Source organism: Triticum dicoccoides, chromosome 2B (assembly GCF_002162155.2).
Source record: "Triticum dicoccoides isolate Atlit2015 ecotype Zavitan chromosome 2B, WEW_v2.0, whole genome shotgun sequence".
In the NCBI taxonomy this organism is placed as follows: Eukaryota; Viridiplantae; Streptophyta; class Magnoliopsida; order Poales; family Poaceae; genus Triticum; species Triticum dicoccoides.
Window position 1 is genome coordinate 13,982,768 of NC_041383.1, and position 16,136 is coordinate 13,998,903.

Consider the following 16,136-nt stretch of genomic DNA (forward strand, 5'->3'; position numbering starts at 1 on the left):
GCGGTCGTGACAAAGCGGCTAGAAATGCCTTACACAAGCCCGCTCCCCCTCCCCTCAAAGGAAGGAAGGCTGCGTCCCAGGACCATAAACACGATCTACGTGAGGATCTGGACAAAAAAGCTGGCAAAACCAAGTCCATCTATGGATCCAGGGAACGTGCTCCTACACGGGATCACTATTATCAAACAAAACATGTCATCCATTTACCAGCTTGGAACCAATATGAAACATTACAACCGTCGGACCCAATCCACGACACAGCCAGATACAGGGGTGCCACACACCCCCTGTGCTTCACCAGTGAGCTGCTGGAACACGATTTTCCAGAAGGGTTCAAACCTATAAACATCGAGGCATATGATGGAACGACGAACCCCGCGGTTTGGATAGAAGACTTTATTCTTCACATCCACATGGCTCGCCGAGATGATCTCCATGCCATTAAATATTTACCCCTCAAGCTAAAAGGACCAGCTCGGCACTCGCTGAAATGCCTCCCCGAAAACTCCATCAGAAGCTGGGAAGAACTTGAGGATGCTTTTCGGGCCAATTTCAAAGGGACCTATGTCCGTCCTCCGGATGCAAACGATCTAAGTCACATAATCCAACAACCCGGAGAATCAGCCAGTAAGCTTTGGAATAGGTTTCTCACTAAGAAGAACCAAATTGTCGACTGTCCGGACACCGAAGCCTTAGCAGCCTTCAAACACAGTGTCCGGGATAAATGGTTGGCCAAACACCTCGGCCAGGAAAAGCCAAGGACAATGGCCGCCTTAACCACACTCATGACCCGCTTTTGCGCGGGCGAAGATAGCTGGTTAGCCCATAGTAGCACCAGCAACCCCAGCACATCAGAAGTCAGGGACGGTAATGGAAAGCCACGACGCAACAAAAATAAACGTCGGAATAATGAAGAAAGCCCAGACAATACAGCGGTAAACGCCGGATTTCGGGGCTCCAGACCCGGTCAACGGAAGAAGCCATTTAAAGGCAACAAAGACAGTCCATCCAACCTGGATAAATTTCTAGATAGGCCCTGTCAGATCCATGGCACTCCCGATAAACCAGCTAATCATACCAACAAAGAATGTTGGGTCTTCAAGTAGGCCGGCAAACTCAACGCCGAACATAAAGGGAAGGGACCTTAGAGCAAAGATAAGGACGAACCTCGCCAGCCGAACATGGGGGGACAGAAGAAATTTCCACCGGAGATCGAAACAGTGAACATGATCTATGTCAGTCATATCCCAAAGTGGGAGCACAAACGCGCACTCCGAGATGTCTATGCCGTTGAGCTCGTCGCCCTCAAGTTCAACCCATGGTCGGCCTGTCCAATCACCTTTGATTGCAGGGACCATCCGACTAGTATCCGTCGTGGGGGTTCGGCTGCCCTAGTGCCTTACCCAATAACTAACGGATACCACCTCAATCGAGTCCTCATGGACGGTGGCAGCAGTCTCAATCTGATATATCAGGACACTGTCCGCAAGATGGGGATAGACCCGTCAAGAATCAAGCCAAGAAGCACTACCTTTAAAGGAGTTATACCGGGCGCGGAAGCCTGCTGCATGGGCTCTTTAACATTCGATGCTATATTCGGCTCTCCGAACAACTTTCGAAGCAAAGAACTAATCTTCGACGTTGCTCCGCTCCGAAGCGGCTATCATGCACTACCCGGAAGAACGACCTTCACCCGTTTTAATGCAGTCCGATATTATGCTTATTTAAAACTCAAAATGCCTGGACCTCGTGGCGTCATTACGGTCAATGGAAATATGGAGCGCTCTCTTCGCACAGAGGAATACACAGCGGCTCTAGCAGTCAAAGCACAAAATGGTCTATTCAAGCCGAACAACTCATCGGTCATTAATACCGCAGACACAGCTAAACGTGTCCAGCGCACACCTCAGTGTGGCAGCTCATATAAACCTGAGCTCGATTAGCAGCTACGCCCCCATTGACCGCCCCATAAGGAGATACACTCAAAATTCCTTGGGCGGCTTCGGGGGCACTCTGCACACAAAAGGTCCATAGTCCGGCTTGACCCTATTTGGACCCTGGAAGTTATCCTTCACAGTTCATTAAAACGAACCAACTTTACTCATGGCCACACCAGATTCTTTTACCTGGTCTTCCTTTTTCCTTTTACTTTACAGATGGCCATCATACTATACCCTTCAAGGACACTTCACAACGGAGACAAAGGCGTAGACGTGCAGAAGGGCCCCGCATTAAGGTTTCTTTTTTAGATTAAGACCCTGTGTAAACCTTTTTTATCTCTTGTTGATTTATACTTTCCTGGCATGTAAAATGTCCAAGAAAGTTACCGGCATTATCTGTAAACATACGACTCGCCGTACTAAAGTGGATGTTATAGAAGCAACCCAATTCATATTGTGTTTTGAGATTTATGCTCTCACCACCTGCGCTCTTTGCCCATGTCAGATTGCCACACCTGCCTTGATACCGTGGGTTTATCACCAAGGGCTGTATTCAGCCCGGTGTATATTGTAAAGTCCGAACACCTATAGGGAGTGTTCGGCGTCGCGAGTTTGGCCTTATATGCATCAGCTCCGAATCATGTCTTTGGTCAATAGTTGGGTTGCCCGGCTCCTGTGCTTACTGCCTTATGTTCTGCTATATTGACTAGGGTAGTAAAGGGAGAACTACTGTGATTGTGTCCCGGCTAGCCCGGATGAGCACCTCAGTAGAGAAAGTCGAAAACTGACTGTCATGATGCGGCGAGAGTTGGTCAACCACTCGATGACTCATCAGAATCTTCGCGATTCCCCCCGTGTTAAACGAAGGACCGTCCTTCTGGTCACGTATGTACACGCACCGTATTCAGATAACCGCAGACATACCTGGGGCTATATAGTAGCCCCACCATCAAACTCCTATGGCTAAGTGAAAGTGTTAAAGCTCTATAGTGCGATTGCCTCGTTCACCGCACTAACACCTCCTTAACAGACCAAGACAATGGTTCAAGTGTAATCAAGTGCTTTTCCGAACACCCCTACATTATAGGCGAGGGGGCTGAAGCCGACGACTGCAAACTTTCAGATTGAATATATATAAAAAGACGGCCGCACAGGAGGCACTAAAACTTTTCGGGCAAAAAGTATAAAAACATAGCTTTAAATGTATCATAATATTGTTATTACAATCTTGATACACCTCACTTGAACATAATATTTTTCGAGCACTGACCCTCTATTAAGCGGGCACCCTCTAGGACATCTTCAAAGTAATGTTCTGGCATGTTAAGGTCCATGCCTGGTGGACTCTGCGCTGCAATATCGGTGGCCATCATCTTCGCCCAGTATACCTTGACACGGGCAAGGGCCATCCGTGCACATTCTATGCACGTTGACTGCTTCACAGCATCGACATGACACCGCATTAACAAGCTACCGCACCAAACCGAAATAAATATCCGGAATGGGTTCAGTTGGCCACACCCGGTGTCCGTGTCAAAAATGGCGGATCTCGGGTAGGGGGTCCCGAACTGTGCGTCTAGGCGGATGGTAACAGGGGACAAGGGACACGATGTTTTTACCCAAGTTCGGGCCCTCTCGATGGAGGTAAAACCCTACTCCTGCTTGATTGATATTGATGATATGGGTAGTACAAGAGTGGATCTACCACGAGATCAAGGAGGCTAAACCCTAGAAGCTAGCCTATGGTATGATTGTTGTAATGGTTGTTCGTCCTACGGACTAAAACCCTCCGGTTTATATAGACACCGGAGAGGGCTAGGGTTACACAGAGTCGGTTACAATGGTAGGAGATCTACATATCCGTATTGCCAAGCTTGCCTTCCACGCCAAGGAAAGTCCCATCTGGACACGGGACGAAGTCTTCAATCTTGTATCTTCATAGTCTTGGAGTCCGGCCGACGGTGATAGTCCGGCTGTCCGGACACCCCCTAGTCCAGGACTCCCTCAGTAGCCCCTGAACCAGGCTTCAATGATGATGAGTCCGGCGCGCATATTGTTCGGCATTGCAAGGCGGGTTCCTCCTTCGAATAATTCATAGAAGATTGTGAACACCAGGATAGTGTCCGGCTCTGCAAAATAAATTCCACATTCCACCGTAGAGAGAATATTATGTACACAAGTTCAATCTGCTGACGTATCTTGTAGCATGACGTCACACCACTACCAAGCCTTTACTTGAGTCGTTTTTATTATACCACCTCAGCGCGTTTAGCGAAGCGGTTTCCTTGGCACGTCTTGTCGAAGCAGAGATCGTGTTCCCCTTATCCCGGGATTCTCATCAATACGGACGTGGGTAACCCAACCGCGCCCGTCGCCACGCCCCGTCTATCGAAGGCGAGTCCCGAACGGTCACGGAGATGGCTCTTGGTATTCTCCCTCTTTATAATAGGACCAACGCTCGTTCCTTTTCTTCAATCCTCCATCGAATCTTCTCCTTGCTCCAAGTTCGAACACCCAGAGCCCCAGATTCGAGCGCTTCGGACCTTCAACAATGTCCGGCTCCGACCTTCAAGGCCGGTGGATGCCCTCCTCCGTCACGGAGGAGGACGTGCTAAAGCTGCGGGAGGCCAAGTACCTGTCTTATGAGATTTCGCACAGGTTGCCACCGAAGGGCAGGCCATCCCTACCCCCGAGCCCGGCGAGTACGTCGTCTTTGTATCCCACCTCCGTCGGGGTTTAGGCTTCCCGATGGATCCTTTTGTGAGAGGGCTCATGTTCTACTATGGGTTGGAATTCCACGACTTGGCGTCGGAGTCCATCCTCAATATTTCCACATTTATTGTTGTCTGCGAGGCCTTCCTCCGCGTCACCCCTCACTTCGGCCTGTGGCTGAAGACCTTCAATGTGGAGCCGAAGATGATCGGGGGGCGTCAAGCAGAGTGCGGCGGGGCAGCCGTAAGCAGGAGGGCCGATGCCCCGTGGCCCGAGGGCTCCTTCCAAGAGGAGCTTGGCTTATGGCAACAGGAGTGGTTCTATATCACCGCTCCGAAGGGTAGCAGGCAGAAGCCGCCGCCCGTATTCCGCTCGGGACCTCCTCGACGGTTGATGTCGTGGGTCAACCAAGTGCTCAACTGGGTGCCGTCAAAAGACGTGCCCCTATTGCAGGGCCGGATTCGAGACCTCCAGGCGAGGGAGATCGATCTGGTCGTGGTGATGCAGGTTATGCTGATTAGGCGTCTCCTGCCCTGCAAACGCCGTCCTCTCCGGCTATGGGAGTTCAATCCGGAGGGACCACGGATTCTCCAACACTTTATGGGTACGACACCCGTGGAGATGTACGAGTTGTTCTTCGGATCACGGGTGGTGTGTCCGGAATTGACCGAGGACGCCGGCCTAAGCTGCAATCGCCCGGATACTCAGTTAAGTAGCTCAGTGTTCGGACGTACCGTTTGTTTGCCTTTCTACAATTCGCCTTTTAACCCGCTATCCTTTAACAGGAGTGGATAGCGCAAGCAAAGCTGATACGGTGTCCGTCCCCCCTCCTAGAGACCGCGCCGGATCCCGTGCTGGTCAAGATACTGGAGGTTGCTGAGGGAGTCCTGGACTAGGGGGTGTCCGGACAGCCGGACTATCATCGTCCGCCGGACTCCAAGACTACGAAGATACAAGATTGAAGACTCCGTCCCGTGTCCGGATGGGACTTTCCTTGGCGTGGAAGGCAAGCTTGGCGATACGGATATGTAGATCTCCTACCATTGTAACCGACTCTGTGTAACCCTAGCCTCCTCCGGTGTCTATATAAACCAGAGGGCTTTAGTCCGTAGGACACAACATACATTACAACAATCATACCATAGGCTAGCTTCTAGGGTTTAGCCTCTTTGATCTCGTGGTAGATCCACTCTTGTACTACCCATATCATCAATATTAATCAAGCAGGACGTAGGGTTTTACCTCCAACGAGAGGGCCCGAACCTGGGTAAAAACATCGTGTCCCACGTCTCCTATTACCATCCGCCTAGACGCACAGTTCGGGATCCCCTACCCGAGATCCGCCGGTTTTGACATCGACAGTTGCGCCTTCAGAAGAAGGTGAAGGGGGAAATAAAGGAGCTACCGCCTCGTCCAAGGAGGCTCTTGAAAGAGGGGGATCGAGAATCCCTCCATCCAGGGGGAGAAGAGGACCGCCTCCAAAGACCCGGAGGCCAAAGCCCCTAAGCGGGGGAAGAAATCTTCACCAGAGGGTCCTGCGTCCGGGGAGGCCCCGGCCGCACAGTCTCCCTTAAAGGATCAGCCTTCCAGTGAGCCATAAGTAGAAAAAAGGGAGTTCGGCAACGAGAGACATCCCTATTTGTGCTTCTGAGGATAACCGAATTTTTTACCTTGTAGTTCGGATCTCCGACCTTCTCAGATGAGCTCATCTTCGGGGGATCTTCGTCCGGAGATGGTGGAGAGTGACACGCCTCCGTCCGCTGCACCGTCAGATAGGGCGGACGAGCCTAAAGTGTCATCACGGAGGGTATCCCCGAGCCCGGCAGGGCCGAAGAGTTCGGCGCCGACTAGTGTTCGGCCGGGGGAGCTGAAGGACCTGCTTGAGAGGGCGTCCATCTCAGAAGACCTCCATGCATTGATGAGTATGGTGATTGGAAGGATTTCGTCCGTCGAAAGCGAATTGCATAATGCCGTCAGGAGTTTGCTGGTGGGGTTTGAGGTATGCAAAAATGACACCCCTTTTTGACAGTTTTGCACATAAAGTGCACCCTGTATAGATAGTAGCCCCTGAGACTCGGTAGGTTGTCGAAAGCGACAGCGTGCCGAGGATCAAAATTGCAGGTATTGAGTATCGCCCTTCCTATGCAGGTGGCGGATAGTCCGGGGGCTAACCGGACTGATGGAGTTGCTGAATTAAAGCGGCAACTCGATGTTGCGGATGCGGACATCGCGCTAGTCAACAAGCGACTTGACGAGTCGCAAGGTAAGTTGTTTCTCCGCAGTCACCTATTAAGGGAGCCAAAGCCCACCTCTTACAATATTTGTGCTTGACGCAGATGGTGCCGCTGCTGTGGAGAGCCTTCGGGCAGAACTTGCTCAAGCCAAGGAGCAAGACAGAAGGAGTGATGCGGCAGCCTCGAGGGCGGCCGAGGAGTTAGAAGCCGAAAGGGCTGCACACTGCCGAAGCAGGGAAGAGATGACTGAAATGGCCATTAAGTTGAAGGATGCTACCGACCGCAATGAGGCTCTTGAAAAGGAGCGCCTATCGGAGCGCGAAGACCTGGGGAAGGCCACCGCCAAAGCCAAGGATGCCCGTTCTGCAATGCGGGCTATAAAGGAGGAGCTGCGCCAGGCCGGAGACATTGTGGCTGGCAAGCCTTTTTTGCTGCGCCGCAGGTTTACGGATCCAAAGTATACCCAGCCTGGCCAGTTGTGGGGTTCGGAGGATCCTTATATGGACTTAGCGGCGAGTGCGGCGGATGCCGTGGTGCACTTCCGAAGTCAGAAGGATCACAAGACGGATGAGCTGTTTTGGTCTCAATTCCATAGTCCGGATCGTTCACTTCCGCTGACCGATCGGTTGGCCGAATGGGCTGAGCTGAATAGGTTGTTCGGACTTTCCATGACGGATATTGTGACTCATGTCTGGCCGGATAGGCCCAAGCCAAAGAGCTATTTTGGCTTATTGCAGCAATTTCTTGGGGCGGTGCCGCATATCAAGGTGACGAAGTGGTCGGCCTGCATCGAGGGTGCACGGATGGAACTTGCCCGTGTGAAGACACATTGGACGGATATGGATGCCACCACTGTTGCGACCCAGGGTTCGGACGAGAGCCGGTTACCCGCCGAGCACTATTTTGGGGAAGTTCTGCGTGGTGCTCGTGTAATAGAGTCGCAGTGCTCAAAAAATGTCACGTTCAAATGAATGTTTAATTTTTATAAAACAATGTTTATGATGTAGGCGCTTTTTGTACTTGTGCGTTCAAGTATTGAAATATCTCCTGTGCGGCCGTTTATGTATACGTATGTATAACCTGAAAGATGGCAGTCGTTGGCTTCAGCTCCCACGCACAAGGTGCGGGGGTGTTCGCAAAAGTAGCGCATTTTCACACTTAATCCGACGTCTCGGTCCTATTAAGGAGGTGGTAGCGTAGCAAACAAGGCAACCGGACTATAATGCTTTATCACTTTCACTTAGCCATTGGAGTCCGAGGGTGGGACTACGATATAGCCCCTGGGGGCACCGCGCTCTCCGAATTCGGGGCGCGTATGTGCCTGACCGGGAAACGGTCCTTCGTCAAAGCGGAGGAATTGTCAACATTCCGGTGGTCGATCGAGTGGTTGACCAGTCTCTCGCTGTTTCATGACAGTCAGTTTTCGGCTTTCTCTACTGAGGTGCTCGCCCAGCCGAACTGGGGCACAATCGTAGTAGTTCTCTTGGTGCCGCGTTAGCCGATGATACGGAATGTAAGGCAGCAAAACACAGGAGCCGGGCAAACCCAACATTTGACCAAAGACATGATTCGGAGCTGATGCATATAAGGGCTAACTCGAGACGCCGAACACTTCCTAAGGTGTTCAGTCTTTATAATAATGGGCAGAACAATGCCCTGAGCCCCTTGTGTCCAGGTACGGGCGAGGTCCTCTGACGCGGCCGATGCCAAAACGTCAGTCTCCACTCTGGTTATAATGAGAAACCAGGGGATTATAGCAACAAGAGACAGTAAAAAAGGTTTACACAGGGTCTTAATCTGAAAAGAATCCTTGCAACGGGTCCCTACTACACGTCTGCGCCTGTGTCTCCGTTGTGCCGTATCTTGGACGGGTGTGCACGTTGTTCATCTGTAAAAAGAGAGGAACTTAGTTTGAAAGGAAATTGTGAGAAAAAGTGCATAAAAATATTAATAAATGAATAAAGCTGAGTCTATATTAGCTCATTATTGCTTATTTGCGCAGCCCCTTGTGAAGGGGTGTGCGTCTAGGGAGCCCCTTGCTTATTTATTCCGGACTCGTCTAGCCGTGTCCGGGGTCTCAAATGACCTGTTAATGAAATAATGCCGCGTGGACCGGGCATTTTAAGCGTAAGAGACACGTAATGCGGTATTGCGTTAAAGCGGATAAAAGCTTCACGTCCCAATAGTGCTTGATAGCCACTTTTGAATGGGGCGACGTGAAAGATTAGCTTTTCGCGTCGGAAGTTGTCCGGTGACCCGAACACAACTTCTAATAATAAAGAGCCTGTGCACTTGGCGTAAGGGCCTGGCGTCACTCCTTTAAAAGTGCGGCTATGTCGAATTTTTGTAAGGTCTATCCCCATCTTGCGGATTGTGTTCGGATATAGCAGGTTTAAATTGCTGCCGCCGTCCATCAGGACTTGTGTAAACTGTAGTCCGTCGATTATAGGATCCAGTATCAGGGCAGTCCATCCTGCATTTCGAATGCTTCTGGAATAATCCAGGTGGTCGAAAGTGATTGGCTTTGACATCCAACTTCGAGGTTCCGCTGGGGTGGACCGTGCGACACTTATTTTAGCGGGTGCCGCATTGTTTTTCCGTAATATCACATGAAGTGAGTTTACTGTTTTGACATCTTGTGGGAAAGTCTTTTGTTTTCTGGTGCTCTGCTGGTGGGGTTCGTCATCATCCTCGCTTGGTGCGTCGAGCCCCTTGTGTTCGGCGTTGAGTCGGCCGGACTGTTTGAAAACCCAACAATCTCAGTGGGTGTGGTTTGCAGGCCTTCTGGAGGTACTGTGGATTTGACATATCCGATCCAAAATTTTGTTTAAGTTGGATAGCTCATCACTGTTGTCCTTAAGAGGCAGTGTTTTTTTTGTTTGGCCGGGAGCTTTTGAATCCGGCGTTGACCGCCGTGTTCTTTGGGCTTTTCTCTCTATTCCGGCGCAGATCTTTCCTGCGCCGTGATTTTCCGTTTCCATCTCTGATCTCGGATGTACTTGGGTCGCTGGTGCTGCATCTTGCGAGCCAGCTGTCTTCCCCCACGTAAAAGCGGGTCATGAGGCTTGTTAGCGCGGCCATTGTCCTCGGCTTCTCTTGGCCGAGGTGTCTGGCGAGCCATTCGTCTCGGACGTTGTGTTTAAAAGCTGCTAAGGCTTCAGCGTCCGGACAGTCGACTATTTGGTTCTTTTTAGTAAGGAACCTGTTCCAGAATTTGCGCGCTGACTCTCCGGGCTGTTGAGTTATATGACTTAGATCATCTGCATCCGGAGGGCGGACATAAGTCCCTTGAAAATTTGCTCTAAACGCGTCCTCGAGCTCTTCCCAACTTCCAAAAGTGTTTTCTGGGAGGCTTTTGAGCCAATGCCGAGCTGGCCCTTTGAGCTTGAGGGGTAGGTATTTTATGGCGTGGAGATCATCTCCTCTAGCCATGTGTATGTGTGGTATGTAATCCTCTATCCAGACTCCAGGGTCTATTGTTCCGTCGTATGCCTCTATGTTTATGGGTTTGAACCCTGCTGGAAATTCATGGTCCAGCACCTCATCGGTGAAACATAGTGGGTGTGCGGCGCCCCTGTATTTGGGTGTGCCGCTGTCTTCGAACACTTGGCGTGTTGTGTCGCTTCCTGGGGCCCTCTGTTTTGGCCCGTAAATGGACCTGGCTGGGCCATCTGTTTTCCCAGGAGCATGAGTTGGCTTGTGCGCGGCGTCGCTTGTCGCTTTTGGCCCGTCATCTGGTCGTCTATCCGGCTAGGCGGCTTCTTTAAATTTTGACTGTGGTGGCTCTATGACTTCCTCGTCAAATTCTGGCAGCAGCTTGCGCTTCGGGTAGCTCTTTGATTGATGGCCATTGCCGTATTTGTCGGCGGTTTTGAGCACTTTGCTCCACCTCATTCTGAGTATGTCTTCCGCTGTTTTGAGCTTCCGTTTTTCCTTCTTCAGACTTCTTGCAGTGGCGACGAATCTTCTGTGAAGGTTCTTATGCTCCGGTGGTGTGTCCGGCGTGAGGTCGTCTGGACTGTTGGTTTCGCCGGGCATGGATTGATTATCCGATTCGTCCTGTTCGGACGGTTGCTTGGTTGCATGTTCGTCGTCCACTGGTTTGCCCTGCTCTATTGCTGGGTCATTAGGAGCGCTGTTTTTGTCGAGGCGGGACTTAGGGCGGCGTCTGCGTCGCCGTTTTGGTTGTATGTCGGCGGGATTATCTTTTGCCGCATCCCGTTGGTCCTCGTAATCGCTTCCTTTTGGGGTGTCCACAATATATACATCATGGGTTGGGTTGGCCTTCCAGTGCTCTGTGAGCGCTGGTTCTTGATCGTCTCCAGCATCGTCATCCATACCGTTGATGTCTTCGGAGTCGTAATCTAGCATGTCTGTTAGATCGTCGATAGTTGCTACAAAGTGGGTGGTGGGTGGGCTTTGAATTTCTTCGTCGTCCGCATCCCAACCATCCTGGCCATAGTCCGGCCAGGGCTCTCTGTATAGCGAGAGATGCTTTAGCGAATTTAAGATGTTGCCAAAGGGTAAGTGCTAAAAGATGTCCGCGGCGGTGAACTCCATGGTTGGCGCCCAATCGGATTCGATTGGCAGGGGCGCAGGAGGTTTGGAGTCCGGCAGGGAGTCCGGCACCTCGGAGTCACGAGCTTTATAAGGGACGAGGTCAGTGTTCGGCTCCATCGCGTGGAAGTCGCAGCTCCCGAGGCGGTGTCCAACCACCCATCCTCGATCTACGCAATCGGCTCTGGACTATGGGTCGGAGCGGATTCGTGTGCGGCCTCCAAGGTATTGTCCGGCGGCAGAGTTAGATCAAGCCCATCGTGACAGTGCGGCACGCTCGGCTGCGGATCGGATCCATCGAAGATCAAGTCTCCGCGGATATCCGCCGTGAAGTTTAGGCTTCCAAATCTGACCTGATGTCCAGGGGCGTAGCTTTCGATCTGCTCCAGATGGCCAAGTGAATTGGCCCGCAGTGCCAAGCCGCCGAATATGAAGATCTGTCCGGGGAGAAAAGTATCACCCTGGACGGTGTTGTTGTTGATTGAAGAAGCCATCAAGCCTATCGGTGATGACACAGAGGAACTCTCAATGAAAGCACCAATGTCGGTGTCAAAACCGGCAGATCTCGGGTAGGGGGTCCCGAACTGTGCGTCTAGGCGGATGGTAACAGGAGACAAGGGACACGATGTTTTTACCCAGGTTCGGGCCCTCTCGATGGAGGTAAAACCCTACTCCTGCTTGATTGATATTGATGATATGGGTAGTACAAGAGTGGATATACCACGAGATCAAGGAGGCTAAACCCTAGAAGCTAGCCTATGGTATGATTGTTGTAATGGTTGTTCGTCCTACGGACTAAAACCCTTCAGTTTATATAGACACCGGAGAGGGATAGGGTTACACAGAGTCGGTTACAATGGTAGGAGATCTAGATATCCGTATCGCCAAGCTTGCCTTCCACGCCAAGGAAAGTCCCATCCGGACACGGGACGAAGTCTTCAATCTTGTATCTTCATAGTCTTGGAGTCCGGCCGACGATGATAGTCCGGCTGTCCGGACACCCCCTAGTCCAGGACTCCGTCACCCGGGCTATGACATCCTTCATGGCAGTGCCAGACATCATGTGGAGCTCGGCACATTGCGCCATCTGTTCGTTCAACAGTGGATGCTTCGGCGTGTCAAATTGCGACCAAAACAGCTTTTCCATTGCATGTCCTTCTTGCACATGGAAAAACTGATTCGCATCGGCAGCTCTCTTCGGCAGATTCACATAGGGGTCCGGAGAACTCCACCATTGATTCAGCGATGCATACTTCGGATCACCAAACTTAGTTTGCAATTAAAAGGGCTTACCAGCCGCGATCTCCCCAGCTTGTCGGATCTCCTCCCGAGCTACTCTAGACTCAGACCGGGCTTCCTTCGCATCTTGTATGGCATTGTCCAGATCTACCGCTTTGGCTTTTCTATCTTTCTCAAGATCTTGGCATCGGCTAGTGGCATTCTTCAACTCAAGTGCCATGGTAGATATCCTCTCCTCGCACTGACGCCGAGCGGTCTGCTCTACTTTCAATTTGGCGGCTGCCTTTTCGGCAGCCGCATTACTCATCCTGGCTTGCTCCTTGGCCCGGCAACTTCCGCCCGAAGGGTCTCAACTGCGACGGCACTATTTGCATTTATGCATATACAAATTTTCAGTATCACGCTCATTTCACAATACTGGCATGTACTGAGTGCCCCAGAGACATACCTTGCGCCTCGTCGAGCCGCCTGTTCATAAGCGTGATGTCATCATCCGCCACATCAATTTTCTGCTTCAAATGGGCTACCTCAATAGCTTGGGCAGTCCCCACGGATGTAACAACCTGTCTTTCAATTAGTAATATCATTCCCCGGGCATACATTTTTTTGATCCTCTGATCGCATCCCTTGGGATGTCAACTAGTCTCAGGGGCTACTATCTATACACATGTGCAATTTGCACTTACAATATAACTGAAATTACACTACGTACCTCGAATCCTCTTAGTAGGCTAGAAAAGGCTTCATTCAATCCGCTTTTCAAGGACCGAACTCTTTCCAATACTGTACCCATCAAGGTACGATGCTCCTCTGAGACGGAGGCATGTTGCAAAATGTCCATCAATGTATCAGGCGATCCTTGGACATTAGATAGTCCAGGGCTTTTGTTGTTCCCTGTAGGGGCCGCACACCCCGGACCCTGGGCGGCCGAAGTAGTACCTTCGGCCCCGGTCATCACTTTCTCTTGCACCATTCGCAGATCGGGAAGGGTCCTCCAAGACGACACCTCGGCGTCGTCTACCTTATCAAGTAGGGAAATCTGTGGAGGCGTCTCGCTCTCCATCATCTCCAAAAGTAGATTCCCGAAGAGGAGGACTGTTGAGGAGGGTTGCGTGCCAGATGATGTCTACTACACAACCTTCTTCTTGTAGACGTTGTTGGGCCTCCAAGTGCAGAGGTTTGTAGGACAGTAGCAAATTTCCCTCAAGTGGATGACCTAAGGTTTATCAATCCGTGGGAGGCGTAGGATGAAGATGGTCTCTCTTAAGCAACCCTGCAACCTAATAACAAAGAGTCTCTTGTGTCCCCAACACACCCAATACAATGGCAAATTGTATAGGTGCACTAGTTCGGTGAAGAGATGGTGATACAAGTGCAAAATGGATAGTAGATATAGGTTTTTGTAATATGAAAAATATAAAAACAGCAAGGTAACTAATAATAAAAGTGAGCATAAACGGTATTGCAATGATAGGAAACAAGGCATAGGGTTCATACTTTCACTAGTGCAAGTTCTCTCAACAAAAATAACATACTTGGATCATATAAATATCCCTCAACATGCAACAAAGAGCCACTCCAAAGCCACAATAGCGGAGTACAAACAAAGAGATTATGGTAGGGTACGAAACCACCTCAAAGTTATCCTTTATGTTCTATCTATTCAAGAGTCTGTAGTAAAATAACACGAAGCTATTCTTTCCGTTCAATCTATCATAGAGTTCGTACTAGAATAACACCTTAAGACACAAATCAACCAAAACACTAATGTAACCTAGATACTCCATTGTCACCTCAAGTATCCGTCGGCATGATTATACGATATGCATCACAAAATCTCAGATTCATCTATTCAACCAACACAAAGTACTTCAAAGAGTGACCCAAAGTTTCTACCGGAGAGTCAAGACGAAAACGTGTGCCAACCCCTATGCATAGGTTCATGGGCGGAACCCGCAAGTTGATCACCAAAACATACGTCAAGTGGATCACGTGATATCCCATTGTCACCACAGATAAGCACGGCAAGACATACATCAAGTGTTCTCAAATCCTTAAAGACTCAATCCAATAAGATAACTTCAAGAGGAGAACTCAATTCATCACAAGAGAGTAGAGGGGGAGAAACATCATAAGATCCAACTATAATAGCAAAGCTCGCCATACATCAAGATCGTGCCATAGAGAGAACACAAGAGAGAGAGATCCAACACATAGCTACTGGTACATACCCTCAGCCCCGAGGGTGACCTACTCCCTCCTCGTCATGGAGAGTGCTGGAATGATGAAGATGGCCACCGGTGATGGGTTCCCCCTCCGGCAAGCTGTCAGAACGGGCTCCCGAGAGGTTTTTGGTGGCTAGAGAGGCTTGCGACGGCGGAACTCCAGATCTATTGTGTCCTTCGATGGTTTTAGGGTATATGGGAATATATAGGCGGAAGAAGTCGGTCGGGGGAGCCTCGAGGGGCCCACGAGGGTGGAGGGCGCGCCTAGGGGGGTGGGCGCGCCCTCCTATCTCGTGGCTTCCTCGACGCTTCCCTAGCTTGCACTTCAAGTTCCCGAGATTGCTTCTGTTCCAAAAATAACTTTTCCGAAGGTTTCATTCCGTTTGGACTCCGTTTGATATTCCTTTTCTTCGAAACACTGAAATAGGCAAGAAAATAGCAACATGGGCTGGGCCTCCGGTTAATAGGTTAGTCCCAAAAATAATACAAAAGTGCTTAGTAAAGCCCATACACATCCAAAATAGATATGATAATAGCATGAATGCTTCATAAATTATAGATACGTTGGAGACGTATCAGCATCCCCAGGCTTAATTCCTGCTCGTCCTCGAGTAGGTAAATGATAAAAGAAAGAATTTATGAAGTGTGAATGCTAGCAAGTGCACAAGTTGGAACAATGATAATTTCAATCACCTTTTCTAGCATGATTATATGTCATAACAGTAGTTCATCTCATAAACTTCTCACGATCAAGTAAAAAGCAATTCACATGTTAAAGCATAGACCATAAAATTTCTTCAAAACTAGCAAACTTCGTTCTTAGTCATCAAACAATTGCAATTCATCTTATTTTCAGGAACGGTCTATGTCAGAGCTTTGATTTAGCAAACTCCACATACTCAACTATCATATAGTCTTCTACAATTGCTAACACTCACACAATACTTATGGTTATGGAGTTTTAATCGGACACTGAGAAAGATAGGGGCTTATAATTTCGCCTCCCAACGTATTCACCTTTGAGTGATGTTAACAATAATAGTTCATGCTAACTTACATCCAATTGGATATATATATATACATATATATATACATATATATATACATACATATATATATATATATATATATATATATATATCAGGATCTTTCCAACACGAGGTGCTTGCCAAAGGATAAAATGAAAAAAAGGGAAAGGTGAAGATCACCTTGACTCTTGCATAAAGTAA